The following is a 16,364-nucleotide window of genomic DNA, read 5'->3' as shown; positions in this document are numbered from 1 at the left end:
TCTTGCGAAGCAAGCCCATAGGGAAATTCGTCCTGCGAAGTGCATTGAAAAACGGAAAACCCTTTCGTCTAGCGGGTTTTCCGTCTTGCGAGGCATTCGTCTTGTGGGGCACCACTGTATATTAAAATACATGTAGTGAAAACGGTAAAGCTAAAGGGACTCCTGACCATTAGGTTCAGTCGTGGACAACTCTGGGATTGCAGCGCTCATCTCGCTTTATTGGCCGAGGGAGCTGGTGTACAGCTTCTGGGTCATGTGGCCAGCATGACTAAGCCACTTCTGGTGAACCAGAGGGAGCGCACTATTAAAAGCCTTTTCCTTAAAAGTAATCAGTTCCCCATAGTCTCCAGGAATAAAGTTGCCTTCACCTGCCAGTGCAAGGACATCAAGGAGGGAGCCAGTCTCCCTGGGAAGGGGGTTCTGAAGTCTGGGGGCAGCCACTGAAAAGGGGCCATGGAAGGTCATAGCCCAAATCCTCCTAGTGGACAAAGGGCAGAGTTTTCGGTTTGGGTGCCTACTTTAATTATAAGGCTGACTTACAGTTTAGGATAGTTGACCTACTTAGATGTGAAGCATGTAAAACATTTCAGCTCACAGAGAGGGCTTGATTTGTGAGAGAGAGGGATGCATTTTGCCCTACAAACATCTGCTGAGCTGGGCGCAGTGCGCCAGGTTATGTAATTATTTTCAGGTGAATTTCCAAGTGGCAGCAGCTAGAGATGTGGTAGGTAGAGAAGGATCTCTGTGGCGGATGTGATGGCTTGGATTTTGCTATAGGCTCATATTTCTGGTCAAACAGTAGAAGAGCATGTGATCATGATCATGGAAGGACTTTGAGAACAGTCAATGGATCGTCATGCTCCCTTTGCAGATGCCAGCCATTTGCTCCACAATTTGTAGCACTGCTGAGAGCAGGTTGGGGTGTATGGACCGTTGCCATGAGAACAATGTGCTTGTACCTTGCCCTTTCCAGTATCCTGGCATACCTTGGAGAAGAACAAGAAAGTATGTGTTGTAGCCTTAGACAGAGCTGCTGTTCCATCACTCATGTCCCAGGCCCTTTCAGTGTGTGAAGACTCAATGAGGGATGCAAGCAGTATACCTGAAGGAGCATCTCCACCCCCATCGTTCAGCCCAGACGCTGAGGTCCAGCGTCGAGGGCCTTCTGGCGGTTCCCTCATTGCGAGAAGCAAAGCTACAGGGAACCAGGCAGAGGGCCTTCTCGGTAGTAGCGCCCGCCCTGTCGAACGCCCTCCCATCAGATGTCAAAGCGATAAACAACTACCTGACATTCAGAAGACATCTTAAGGCAGCCCTGTTCAGGGAAGTTTTTAATGTGTGATATTTTAGTGTATTTTTGGTTTCTATGGAAGCCGCCCAGAGTGGCTGGGGAAACCCAGCCAGATGGGCGGGGTACAAATAATAAATAATAATAATAATTATTATTATTATTATTATTATTATTATTTTCCTGGAAAACAAAATTGTACCTATGGTATGTCAGTACAGTGGTACCTCGGGTTAAGAACTTAATTTGTTCTGGAGGTCTGTCGTTAACCTGAAACTGTTCTTAACCTGAGGTACCACTTTAGTTAATGGGGCCTCCCGCTGCCGCTGCACAATTTCTGTTCTCATCCTGAAGCAAAGTTCTTAACTCAAGGTACTACTTCTGGGTTAGCGGAGTCTGTAACCTGAAGCGTCTGTAACCCGAGGTACCACTGTATCTTTTATTCCCATCCCCCTTCCTTGGGCTAAAAGAAGACAGGTCAAATATACTAGAGCTCTGATCCTAACATATCCCCATAAGATTTGTGCTCCATTTCATTTCGGAGTTGCTATGGATCTACAGGGAGGTGGTGTTAATTTTTTTTGACATCGTTGTGTGTCCCCAAATATAGGAAATAACATGTTTCATTTCAGCATTTCCTCCTCAGCTATTTTAGAAGGAAGATTTAATAGCATTTGAAATATGAATCGTGCATATCCATGCGGTAGTGAAGAGTTAGAAAGTGCCCTACATGAGTTAGTATTGTGCAGTTTTTATGAGGTTGAAAAAACTAGACTTTATTTGTCCTTTGATTGCTCCCTTCCTTGGAAAGCCTTTAGAGGTGTATATATACGGCGTTCTTGATCATGAATAAACGGTCATTATGTAAGTAAATTGGTTGGAAAGTTTGTGTTCAAAGCTGCTAAGTTTCACAAGCAACTTCTACAGAATTGTTAAGGTGGACTGGTTTCTTTAAATTTAATTAATGAAAAGCATAGTGTTTGAAGGCCTTTTCTGTATTTTGTGTCCCCTCCTCTCCCTTCCACGCTTGGTAGTTTGCAATAAAATATTTGTGTGTTTTTTTAATTTGAATGTGGACTATGAATAAACCTGAGCACCCAAAGCCTGCCTTGGGTCTGTGTGTGGGAAGCCTTTGCTGGCATCTGCTTGCCACTCTGGGCCAAAGACACAAGGGGATGCTGCCAGGAGATCCATCTGTCATTAGTTCCACTTGTGAAGGCTGGGGCAGGTTTCCTGCCTTTGGGTGCTTCAAGTGTGGGCCATCCAGTGCCCCTGAAGCTCTGAGGCCATGAGGCAGCCGTTTGCAGCGCAGCTCCTTCTGAGTCTCTCCCCACTTCCATGAGGTAGATGCCAAAGTTTGCTTTGCCTATGACATGGAGCAAAAGGGGAGCAAAAGCCTTATGCCACCTTGGATTTTCTTCCTATCTTACGAGTTGTGTGCTTTGTGTGAAACAGAGAACATGGGGAGCTTCCAGTGCAACTCTGGCTTGAATGAAACTGCTAAATGTTGTCTGCCCAACCTACTTTGGAAGAGATCTCGGACGTTGTTGATAGAAGTCTGTATGACTCATGGCATTCTATGGGACACTGCCTTTGGCCTGTGCCTTGATCTTGAGAAGTATATTAATGGGTAATGGTAACAATGCCACAACCTGCGTGTTATCTGTGTTCAAGCTGTAACTGTGATTTCCTCACTAACGTATCACAGATGGCACGCTTGTTGATTTACAGGGCATCATAAGAAAGCGGGGGGGGGGGGGGACAGGTCCCATTCTTGATTACTCTAAATTTTGACAGAAGGGGAAGAAGGACACGGCTCATCAGGGACCCAGGTTCTCATTCGTGGTTGAGGCAGTGATTTGGGAAGGGAACTCCAAGAGAGGAGACAGAGGGTGCCCATAAGAGACACCACTTGAGTTCACCCACAGTCCTATCAGGACAATTTTATCTGAAGAGAATGTTGTTCTTCTGGGTGGGGTTTCTGACTTGATGGATGCAGCTGGGTGGCTGTCCAAGCAACTTTGGCAGTTAGTCTGGGGTGTCTGTCTCAGGATGAGCTGGATTCCTGAATGTGTCTTCCTGTGCTTCTTCCCCCCACTCCCCCCGAGCTGCATGATGCTTCGTCAGTTTGTCACAACAGGGCATTCCCACTCCTTGTTTCTGTGTGGTTTTCCTCAATAAACTCAGAGTTTTCTCCTGAAGTAGCTCCCTTAATCTCAAGATGCCAGCCTTGCTTGAGGCCCCCAGGAGGCTGCAAGAAAGAGCAGGGCTTTGGGGCTTGACTGTGCCATCTGTATTCTTCCAGCTTTTCAGCAGAGATAATGATGAGCTCAAGCATGTAACTAGAGATGGAGCTCTGTGGTTACTTTTCTTCCTCTTCTAGAGTGCTTTTAGCATTAAAAGCTTCAAGAAAGGAGGAAAAAGGACTAAGATTTGGCTGCTCTCCTGATTCCTTTCCTGCTGAACTCTTGAGAGTCCACACTATTGGAAAGGATGTTCCACGGCTCTCAGTCCTGTAGCAATACAAGACTCTGACATCAATTTCCTGAGTGAAAGCTTTCATCACCTCAAAGCTCTGCTCATGGTTACTGTATTTAGATAATGCAACTGAATTATTTGCTTTGGGACCTTTTCATATTTTCTGTATAGAACAGGGTTTGTTTGTTGGTTTTAAAGTCTATGAAATTCTCTGTTGGATTTTGTTCTGCACAAAGAAGAATTGGGAGTAGCTGCCTTGGGACTGTTGCCATGAGGAAAAAGGAGGGTAGTTTACATTGATAGAGAAAAATACAAAACTTAATATATTTTCTTTTTTTGACCAAACTAAGACTTTTTTCTAGATATAATAAAAACATAAAAAGTGGGAGGGGGTGAAGAAAGAAAGATAGAAAAAAGAGTAGAAAAGAAGTGAAAAGAGAAAGAGAAAAATATGATTCAGAAAGTAAAGAACTTCCTATTCTTCATCTGTCTACTATATAAATGCAATATTCACTTCGTCCAATCCAATATAACACCCAACAAAGCTACTTTCTATAAACAAACATTATCTTAAATCTTCAAATCCAGGGGTCCTCAAACTTTAAACAGCGCCGCCGCCTTCCCTGGGCCTTATTCCCAATGGAAGGAGGCACAGGATCACTGCTGCCCAATTCCCCATTACAAGCTCTGAAACGCGCTTGCAACGAGGGTAAACTCCGAGGGGCTTGCTCATGAGCAAACGAGGCAGGCGTTCGTCTGATCCGGCCGTGTCGCAGCGCCCCTACCTTGGCAGTCGCCTCCTCCACTTGTGGGTCTCCTCGGAGGAGGAGGTGCCTTGCCGAAAGCCCCACAGAGCAGGCTTGTTCCCTGGGAAGGGAGGAGACAAAGGCGAGCCTCTTGCTTGCGCTGCCAGCCCGCCCTCCTTCTTGCTTCCCTTTCTTTGGGGATTGGGAAATGCACTACAAATAAAATATGTGCAGTGTACATAGGAATTTGTTTATATTTTTTTCAAATTATAGTCCGGCCCCCAACAGTGTCTGAGGGATAGTGAACTGGCCCCCTGTTTAAAAAGTTTGAGGACCCCTGATCTAACTCAATATTGTCTACTCTGACTGGCAGTGGCTCTTCAGGAGTTTCTCCTAGACCTTCCAGGAGATAAAGGTAAAAGGTAAAGGTACCCCTGCCCGTACGGGCCAGTCTTGCCAGACTCTAGGGTTGTGCGCTCATCTCACTCTATAGGCCCGGAGCCAGCGCTGTCCGCAGACACTTCCGGGTCACGTGGCCAGCGTGACAAGCTGCATCTGGCGAGCCAGCGCAGCACACGGAACGCCGTTCACCTTCCCGCTGGTAAGCGGTCCCTATTTATCTACTTGCACCCGGAGGTTCTTTCGAACTGCTAGGTTGGCAGGTGCTGGGACCGAACGACGGGAGCGCACCCCGCCGCGGGGATTCGAACCGCCGACCATGCGATCGGCAAGTCCTAAGCGCTGAGGTTTTACCCACAGCGCCACCCACGTCCCACCTCCCAGGAGATAGCAGGGATTAAATTTACATGTGAACATCAGATGCTGTACTGCTGAACTTTAGTCCTTTCCTTTACTGCTTTCTTGCACCAGTGCAGATGTGTCTTCGTTGTACACACTGCTGTGCACAGAGTAGGACTGTTTTGGTGGGTGGTGCTCACCTTGCAGGATATCTCACTAGAAAATTTTCTAGGGGAAATCTTTGGCCTGTGTTGCTTTATGCTATCTGACAAGGTTGCAAGTCATGGTCCCATTGGTCATCTAGAGTTGGCTTTGCACTAGCTAAATTAAGAAGCCATCTTTCTTAACATTTGTGGCTTCATATTTGTCAGTAAAATTTGTGGAGGGTATCTCTCTCTCTCTCTCTCTCTCTGTGTGTGTGTGTGTGTGTGTGTGTCTGTGTCTGTGTCTGTGTGTGTATTTAACATCAAACTACTTTCTACACAGAAGAGTACATTCAGGAGTTAGATCCTCTGTCTGCTAGTTGTTAAAATTTGGATTGCATGCACCAGGTGGTTGGGACCTCACTCTTTTATTTGTTACTCTGTGACTTGCTACAAATATGGTGTGTAAATTATTGGGAGTTTATATAAATATTGTATTTATGCAAGTCTAATGCACCACAAAGCCTAGGGCTTGCCAATCGGAAGGTCGGCGCTTCAAATCCCCGTGATGGGGTGAGCTCCTGTTGCTCAGTCCCAGCTCCTGCAAACCTAGCAGTTTGAAAGCACGCCAAAAGTGCAAGTAGATTAATAGGTACTGCTCCGGCGGGAAGGTAAACGGCGTTTCCGTGCGCTGCTGTGGTTCGCCAGAAGCAACATGACCCAGAAGCTGTATGCAAACAAACGCCAGCTCCTTCGGCCAGTAAAGCGAAATGAGCGCCGCAACCCCAGAGTTGTCCGCAACTGGACTTAACTGTCAAGGGTCCTTTTTACCTTTTAATGCACCATTGAATCTAATGCACACCTGAGTTTTCAGAACCTTGAAACCAAAAAAGGTATTTGCAGGCAAATGTAAATGTGCCTTTGAATCTAATGCTCACCTTAATTTTTGCAATGTAATTTTGCCAAAAAAGGTGAGCATTAGATTCAAGTAAATACAGGAATCATTTTCTCCTGTTGTTTGAGTGTCATATTTTTTTTTGGGGGGGGGGTGGCTCCTTCCCCTCTCTGTTTTGTGTCTTCTCAATGCAGCACAGTTCCTGATCTGCCCAGATTCCGCGGGCAGCTTTCTGGGTGGACAGGGTGGGACAGACACTCACTGCTAAAGCTCAGAGGGCTCATGAAACAGAGGACGAGAGGCCTGCCAGTGCCGGGGTAAAGCTGGTAATCCCAGAGGAATGTCTGTTGAAGTCACGGGCAGGCAAACCATTGATGTGCCACACCAAGGGCTAATCTGCACTGCAAACCGAGACTGGTCAAACCAACTTTACAAAAGTCCACAAAAAGCATTTTGTAGCCTAATTGTCCACATATACCTGCGTGGGCCATTTGCGGCTTCTCAGGAACCTAAAACAAAGAACGCATCCCCAGTTTGCAAAATCTTCCCATTGCAGCCTCCCGAGTGCAATTCTTGCACACCAAGAGTGAGCTGAACCATCTTGAGTAGCCTGAATTTCACAGTAATTTCCTTTTCACAGGGAATCTTGGGAACCGCATTACTGTGAGGATCTCTCATAACAGGTCTCTGCATTACGGGTCTCTATTCAGAGACTTTTCAGCACTTGCCTGAAAGGACAATTCCCAAGACCCTTTGGAAGAATGTCATTGCCATAGCTTGTAGGAAATGCTCCACTTCACCTGGTGCCTCTGCAGTAGCACTTGGGAAATAAGAAGTGAAGGCATTTCCTACAGGGAACTCTGTTGCCATCACGCAGTGATCAGGAGGGTCACCATAGTCCTCCCCTATGTTGGTGCTTCCAGCTGTTGAACATGTGGCAGCACTGTGCTAGCATTCTGTTTTTTTGTGACTTGCTGTCCCCTGTAGTTTGCAAGAAGGCTCCGCTAGACAAGGTTCTTCTTATAGAGAGCTAGAGATTATATCCCTCACTCTATGCTGTTGCCTCAGGTGTAGATGCAGCTGATAGGCACTGGCTGGGTGCCAGTCCTCTAACATTCTAGAACACTCTTCCCCACAAAAAACCACCCCTGTCTGGAGGGGGGGAAGGCAGGAATCAACTAGCTCTGCAGGGCAGCTTTTAATTCAGTTACTGATCCGTGGGCAGCAACAGCTCCTTCCAGGCAAGTTGCTTGTCAGATCCATCACTCAAGCAGTCTTGTGATACCCCCCCCCATATTTTTATTGTTGTTAGCCACCCTGAGCCTGGCTTCGGCTGGGGAGGGTGGGATATAAATAAAATTTATTATTATTATTATTATTAAATAAAATTTATTATTATTATTATTATTATTATTATTATTATTATTATTATTATTGTATGTTCAGCCAAGGGAGCTGTGTGGTGTCTCCTTTGGCCCAACTGTTCATTAGCAAGTTGAACAAATTTCCAGGAGCTAGTATTTTGTCCCAAATCTAGTGTCTTTGAGAGTTGCTGCTGCTGCTGCTGTTGCTGCTGTTGTTGTTACTAAATTTATTACACGCCCTTCAGCAGGAACACCCACAAAAATTACAACAACTTAACATTCAGAATTAAACACAGTGATGACAAATTACAGTCACAGGAACAGAGTTGCCTTTGATTTTCCCTTGAATATGAAGTAATCTCAGGTTTTGCTGTACTTCGTAGGTTGCAGCAAGCTGTGGGCTAAAATGGAAGTTATATTTAATGCATGCAGATTTGAAATGGCAGTGCTTGTGTAGCGGCAGCTAGATCTGTGGGAAGCCCAGCAGTCTGTGATGCAGATCTGGCATTGCAGGTATGAAGTGTTTCTGGCTTCAGCCCATTACTGGAACAAACCACAGGGGATGGCGATGGTTGTCTGGTCCTGCCCATGAGCTTCCCTGGGGCAAGTGGCCTGCTATTCTGACAAGACAGGGCTCTGTGCCGGCTGGTGACCTAGCTCGGGGATACTTAGGTTTGTACAGGTTTGAGTTTCTTGTGGGTGAATCTGGTAAAGCTAAATTCTTGTTAACTTTTATTTGTTTAGCTTCCCATAGGCTTTTGCTTAGATGTGTATTCTCTTCTGATTTTTTTTTCTATTTCCATTTTTCTAGGTGTTTTGTATTTTCAGTTATTTCAGGTGTAGCATTGTGTAGAGAGAGGTAATGGAGGTTAAGAGCATAATATGGTTTTATCTGAATTTTGTTTTGAGGGTTGCTAACTACAGAGTACTGAAATGGGAAGGAGAAGTTGTGAATTACTGAAATCTCTTTCGCTACATGTTGGACACTCGTGGAACTTCATCAGATATATATGCAGATTAAAAAATAAGAACTGCAAAACATTTGTGGTATTGGCCAGATGCCATTATTATCGAAGTATTCTGAACATTGGGTGGATATTGGCCACTGTCAGCTGTCTTACCCACACCCTTAACTTTTTTATTTTTTCTCTCTCCCCCAATCCTTTATTTCTTACAACTTTCCCATGTATTCAGCACATTTTAGCCTACATACGACTGGGCACCCTCTGCAAATCTTTCATGAAACTTTGATTTTGGCAGTGGGGAGTAAAGGTAAACTATAGGCAGAGGTTTTGAAAGCACAATAGCTTTTATCGGAAGAAAACAGATTTTTGTAATACGCTTTTGAATCCACACACAAATAGTTTTAGGCAGCACAGAAATGTGACTAAGCAACAAGAAAGAGAAAATGGCTAATAGGAAGGAAGGAGCTGAGGCCTCTTTATTGGGCAGTGTAAGCAAAGAGAGTCAGGTTGTTCTGGGGAAGCAAGTTGAGGAATTGCTGAAGATGTCACCTTGAATTCTTTCTGGTGTATCTCCATCCAGTTCAAGCACTAGTTCATATTATGGGGAGAAAGCAGAGGCATCATCAGACTGATATTGTTCATGGAGGAGGAAAAAGGCAGATGGAAGGAACACAGTTTTTTGCGAAAAGGGAAGTGCGTGGGCAAAGTTGATCCATGTTCAGAAGGGAAGACTTGGCAAATAATGTGGCTACTTGGGGGGGGGGGGGAATCAAGCAAGAGGCTCTGAAGTTGAAATGAAGTACATTGTGGGATGTTGATTTTCCTTCCCAGGTAGGAAATTGTGCTAAAGACTCTGTGGAAAAGCTCTACTTCAGTAGATATATGACGTGGCTTCATCCTAGATAGGAAGATTGATAACATGCAGGCAACTCTGAGGCAAGCTTGATGGTGGGAAGGCTACCTGGAATCGAAGGGGTTGGGCCCAGTCACTCATTGGCACTCCTTGCGCATACACAGCATCTGAGATGTGAAGGCCTCAGAAAACATGGGGAGGGGCCTTTGGGTGGAGGGACACCCCCCCTCCCATTGCCCCTGCCAAAGGCAATTTTCCTGAATAATTAAAAAGGGTTTGTTAAATATTTCAAAATGATGAAAAGAATGTTTAAGACAAGCCACCCCAAAATGATTTCTAAAACTGTTAGAGGGAAGACTTTTATGTAAGACTATCTACAGCATAGAATCATAGAATCATAGAGTTGGAATAGACCACAAGGGCCATCGAGTCCAACCCCCTGCCAAGCAGGAAACACCATCAGAGCACTCCTGACATATGGTTGTCAAGCCTCTGCTTAAAGACCTCCAAAGAAGGAGACTCCACCACACTCCTTGGCAGCAAATTCCACTGTCAAACAGCTCTTACTGTCAGGAAGTTCTTCCTAATGTTTAGGTGGAATCTTCTTTCTTGTAGTTTGGATCCATTGCTCCGTGTCCGCTTCTCTGGAGCAGCAGAAAACAACCTTTCTCCCTCCTGTATGTGACATCCTTTTATATATTTGAACATGGCTATCATATCACCCCTTAACCTCCTCTTCTCCAGGTTAAACATGCCCAGCTCCCTTAGCCGTTCCTCATAAGGCATCGTTTCCAGGCCTTTGAGCATTTTGGTTGCCCTCCTCTGGACACGTTCCAGTTTGTCAGTGTCCTTCTTGCACTGTGGTGCCCAGAACTGGACACAGTACTCCAGGTGAGGTCTGACCAGAGCAGAATACAGTGGCACTATTACTTCCCTTGATCTAGATGCTATACTCCTATTGATGCAGCCCAGAATTGCATTGGCTTTTTTAGCTGCCGCGTCACACTGTTGGCTCATGTCAAGTTTGTGGTCAACCAAGACTCCTAGATCCTTTTCACATGTACTGCTCTCAAGCCAGGTGTCACCCATCTTGTATTTGTGCCTCTCATTTTTTTTGCCCAAGTGCAATACTTTACATTTCTCAAAATTCATCTTGTTTGTTTTTGCCCAGTTCTCTAATCTGTCAAGGTTATTTTGAAGTGTGATCCTGTCCTCTGGGGTGTTAGCCACCCCTCCCAGTTTGGTGTCATCTGCAAATTTGATCAGGATGCCCTTGAGTCCATCATCCAAGTCGTTGATAAAGATGTTGAATAAGACCGGGCCCAAGACAGAACCCTGTGGCACCCCACTAGTCACTCTTCTCCAGGATGAAGAGGAACCATTGATGAGCACCCTTTGGGTTCGGTCAGTCAAGCCAGTTACAAATCCACTGAGTGGTAGCATAGTCAAGACCGCATTTTACCAGCTTCTTTACAAGAATATCATGGGGCACCTTGTCAAATGCCTTGCTGAAATCACCCAGCACTTCCCTAAGTTTTATGAAGTCGGCTTTCTTAAAGTCAAGAAATTGAGTCGTAGTATGCTTGGCTGCTCCTTTCCGCTGTATTGTAAACTTCAGAAGAGCATGATCACTCGCGCCTAATGATCCTTCCACTTCTACCCCACTAACCAGGTCATCAACATTGGTTAGGACCAGATCTAAAATGGCTGTTCCTCTTGTTGCTTCTCCCACTTTCTGGACAATGAAGTTGTCTGCAAGGCCAGTGAGGAATCTGTTTGACCTTATGCTCTTGGCTGAGTGTGACATCCAACAAATATCTGGGTAATTGAAGTCCCCCATTACTACTATCTCCCTCCCTTTTGCATGCTTGGCCATCTGTTCCAGGAAGGCATCATCTATGTCCTCCGTTTGGCTTGGGGATCTATAGTAAACTCCCACAATGAGGTCACTGTTATTCTTCTCTCCCTTAATTTTGACCCAAATGCTCTCACTTTGGCCTTGAGGTTCTAAATCTTGGATCTCTTCACAGGTATACACATCCCTGACATATAACGCCTCCTCCTTTCTTGTCTGGTCTGTTTCTCTGAAATAGATTGTATCCCTCCATTATTACATTCCAATCGTGGGACTTATCCCACCAGGTTTCAGTGATGCCTATTATGTCATATTTAGTTTGCTGTACCAAGAGCTCAAGCTCATCTTGTTTATTTCCCATGCTTTGTGCATTAGTGTACAGACATTGAAGTCCATTAATCATTCCCCCGTGTCTCTTATTTAAGGATTTTTTCCTCCCACCACCAGGTCTGCGTGCTGTTTGCTCCATTTGGTCTATGACATTTGGATGATCATCTTCATCAATTAATAGACTCCTACCTTCAGGAGCACTGTCTCCCTCCCCCACATTAGTCAGTTTAAAGCCCTCCTGATGAGGTTTCTGAGATTTTTGGCAAAAACATTCCTCCCAACCGTTGTGAGGTGCAGCCCATCGCTTGCCAGAAGTCCATCTTCAAGAAACTGTAGTCCGTGATCTAAGAATCCAAACCGTTCCTGTTTATACCATAGGCATAGGCAAACTCAGCCCTCTAGATGTTTTGGGACTACAGTTCCCATCATCACTGACCACTGGACCTGTTAGCTAGGGATCATGGGAGTTGTGTCTCTTGTGCTCTGGTATGATTTTGGGAGGGAGGGTGGAGCCAGAATATGTTGATCCCCCCCCCCCCCCCCCGCTGAGAATCACTGAGATATGGACTTAAATGGGAGCAGGAACAAAAGACCCGACCAAAAAGAACAAACAGAGGTATACAGGACTGTTAAATAAACCAGTCTCTCTTTTTTAAACATTTCTGCTATTGCTGTTTCAGTGGGTCATTCCCTAATGAGCCATGAGTGGTCTTGGAGCTGAGTTTGAATTATGGACATAAGATATGAAGCCTACATTCCATGTTGCATCACAGCCATTTTTGTGGCCTCTTGATGTCTCTTTCTCCTTTCCAGACGGGTGAGGCTTCTTAGACAGGCTTGCAACAAATATGTGGAATCTTTTCCCTTCCTTTCCTGCCTTACCCAAGAAGAAAGAAAAGTGTCACGTATTGCAATAGAAAATACTGGAAGCTGCTTTACCGTGGAAGGATGAACAAGCAGTATTAATGAGTTGACGTTCATCCTCTTGTAACATGGCAACCTACACAGAATAAGTAGATAGGCAAAGGCCCCCTTTCCTTTTGTCATCACAACCTGCTTCCTTCAGATCTTTTCTTTTCTTTTACTTTTCTGCTTTCTTGAGCTCCTTTGCCCTGGCAGACTCATCTTCTGCATCCAGAAAGAAAACTTTCCTTTCCTCACTCTACTGGAGTGCTGGTTGTGTTTTCCCAGAGTGATGACCATATTGGCAGCCAAGGAGTAATTACTTTCCTTTACTTTTCAGACACTCACTAAGTTTTTAAGGAGGGGAACAAATCCTATGTTAGAGAGAGGTCTTTTAAAAAGACAGCTAGCTGTGTCTCAGCCATGCAGCTGCAATGAAGGACATATTTCTAGTGCTGGAGCAGAGACCTCTCTCAGGTCATTACTCTGGGAGTGGAATTGCTTAGAGGTAGTCTGCACATACCTTTGAACATATCCTTCCTATCCTTCCTAACGAATAGTCTGCCTCTTGCACCCCATATTGCTTAATCACAGTGGCTTCTCAGTGGTCACAACTCCTGGGTTGCCTGCTTAAATATGTTTAAGAGGTACGATTTCCTGTTACGGGCAGAGGGAGCTGCACTTGGCACTTCATGACTTTATAATGTTTTACCTGAGGAATCTTTTAACCTCAGTCCTAGTTTTGTGCTAGCTAGTGCTTAGGTGTGATTTGGTTTTTGTTTTCTCAGGTGTTTTTCATTTTACAGTTAGTTGAGCAATCCTTTCTTCCAAGTGGCCAAGCTTTCCAGATGTAACTTTTAGAGGTGGCACAGAGATGTCTGGCTTCACGGTTAACAATGTCCAGTTGACAAGTGCTTGTCAAAATGGTTATTAACAGACCAAAGGTGCTAATTATGAGGCAGTAATCTTGTTTTTTGTCTGGTGAAGGGGGATGGGTTTGTCCTTACACATCCATTGGATTTACTCCTGTCCTGATTCCCCAGCTAATAATAATAATAACAACAACAACCCCGCCCATCTGGCTGGGTTTTCCCAGCCACTCTGGGTGGCTTCCAACAGAATTATTAAAAACATGATAACACATCAAACATAAAAAACTTCCCTAAACAGGGCTGCCTCCAGATGCAACAAATTCATGAGCCATGGGTAGGGACCTCAATCAGTATTTCAAATGATTTTGCTGCAGTATCCAAGTTGTAAGTAGTAAACAGGTCAAGTGCCTGGGATTTTTGTTTACTATGAGGAAATACCTTTTTTTTTTTTACTATGTGGAAATAACACCCCTCCTCCCTGGTTTATTTCCATAGAACCACATGCAATATATTTCAGAAAGTTGTTTGCTCACTAACTCACTATGCATTTGAACTCCTCTTAAGATAGTGTAGCCAAAATTTGCATGATGGTTCCTGAGATCAAACCACGTTTTTATCCCTTTTTAATCAAGATTGCGGACTGAACCCTTAAAAACTGCACTGAGTTTAACCATTGATTTCAAAACTGCACTGTTTTTTGTTTGTTTGTTTGTTTGTTTGTTTCTTAGCATTCCTAAGCAACACCATGCATAAGGCTGCTGGTTTACAATAATAAATTAAAAATCCACTTGTGTTGCTGTGTCACTACTAGTGGGATTTGGCTCCCTAAGTTGTGTACTGAGAGAGACGTATGAATGCATGTCTTCTGCTGCAATGGCTGCCCTTATTTTTTAAAAAATCATTAACTAGTCAAATAATGCACTCTGTGGAGTGTGGTCAGTGCCAGGTAAGTTCCTAATTAAGATGGACCATCCATCCTGCATACTGATGGACACTTCTGATTGCTTGATTGTGATGCATGTGAGCAGGGGTGCTGATCATGTTTTCAAGTTGTTGATTTCACTGAGCGAGTGTTCAACACGTAAGTCTTTTGTATAGAAAAACAGACGGCCTTTTGAATAAATTTGCACCGCGCATTGCAGCACCCTTTTTATAAGCCTGTAAATCTAAAGATCAAGGTTGTAAGACTAAAGATTATCAGGGCAGTGAATCAACAGTAGTCGGGGGTTGCCTGGGAACACTCCTGCCCAGTGATCTTTGGTGAGGTATTCTGTGTGGTTTCTTGCCAGTCCCCTGGGCGGTCAAAGGGCAAAGTTCCTAGGGTGTGCCAGACCTTCTGTAGCCTGATTCCATTCTTCCTGTTCTTGTGTGTAGGATGCTCCCATTGGGGACTTGTGCCCTGGGTGATTAAGGATCAAAGATCTAAGTGCAGGGTTGTATACAGAGGCACATGCAGAAGATAAAACTGCGAGCATTTTTTAAAAAAGCAAAGAATGTTGTGGGTCTGCAAAGGTGTCCTCCCCTTTCATGATCTCTGTGCAGTCATACATGCAGAGCAACTTCAGAAAAGTCTAGAATAATTTTTATTTCAATATTTTCCAATTAGGATCAAGTAAATTCATCAGTGGCAACAACTTATTCTGAAATTTATATGGAACAATAAAGAAAGCAAGATTAAAAGCAAAAAATCTTTTATGACAAAAAAGAGCCTTCAGGTCCCAAACCTCACCTTGTTATTTAATGTAAATTGTGTAAACTAGTTTACAGATGAGATAGTAAACAGAAATTCTAGTTATCATAGTTTGAATATAACGCACAAAACTTAAACTTTATCTACAATATCTTTTGGGAAATCTATTCAAAAAGTATGGAAGGAGGATCCCCGCATGCAATTAATTCATAACTGCATATTAACATTCAAAGACCCCTGAACTGTGTTAAAGTTATTTCAGCTTATCCTGTTAAAATAGTCTTAAAGTACAATTAAAAGAAATGGGACTTGATAAGAGAAATGGAGAAACTTGGATGAGCTTAACAGCTTTCAGTTTTCTTTTGCAATAGGAGTCCATCGATTTTCAGGGCAGTTTCTCTCTTTTTTTAAAAAAATAATGTTTATTGCTTTTTGAATAATTTAAACACTACAAAACCAAAAAAAAAAAAAAAAAAAAAACCAACAGAAAAAAACAATACAATACCATATAAAGACACTACATAACACTAAGCACATTAAACTAACAAAACCAAACAAAAACAATTTAAAACACTCAAACAATTTCAATATCTTATCTTTCATTCACTTATTTCATCGACCACCTCACACCTCCCTTTTTGTATTCCACTTCTGTCAAATGTTTCAGCAATTCCTTTCCATCTTCCTCTGTTATCTGTCATATAATTATCTTAACACATTCGAATCTTATTTTACCTTTAAAATTCCATTAATCTAGTTATACTTAAATCCTTATAACATTTCTACTAAAGCCATATAGTTTCATTCCAACAATCTTTTAACATTCATTAATTTTGCAATATTTCTGTAAATAATCTTTAAACTTTTTCCAGTCTTCTTCCACCGACTCCTCTCCCTGGTCTCGGATTTTGCCAGTCATTTCCGCCAGTTCCATGTAGTCCATCAACTTCATCTGCCATTCTTCCTGGGTGGGTAGATCTTGTGTCTTCCAATACTTCGCGATAAGTATTCTTGCTGCTGTTGTTGCATACATAAAAAAAGTAGCACCAATTGGCCGACCATGCCCAGGAGAAAGGCCTCTGGTTTCTTCAGAAAGGTATATTTAAATACCTTATTCATTTCATTGTAAATCATCTCCCATAATGTCTTAATCCTTGGCATGTCCACCAAAGGTGAAAGAATGTACCTTCAGTCTCTTTGCATTTCCAACATTTATTGTCGGGCAGATGATAGTTTTTTTCAAG

The 16,364-nt window shown here is 43.6% G+C and overlaps 1 protein-coding gene across 1 annotated transcript in view; it reads left to right on the top strand.

Moving 5' to 3' along the window:
• LOC310661387 (uncharacterized protein KIAA1671-like) overlaps positions 1-16,364 on the top strand; it is a 44,214-nt gene that overhangs the window by 10,335 nt on the left and 17,515 nt on the right. The gene's annotated exons all lie outside the window — the stretch shown is intronic.

Source organism: Podarcis tiliguerta (genome assembly GCF_965153285.1).
Source record: "Podarcis tiliguerta genome assembly, chromosome: 13".
Lineage (NCBI taxonomy): Eukaryota > Metazoa > Chordata > Lepidosauria > Squamata > Lacertidae > Podarcis > Podarcis tiliguerta.
The sequence above is the reverse complement of the archived record's forward strand: the minus strand, read 5'-3'. Positions and strand labels throughout refer to the sequence as shown.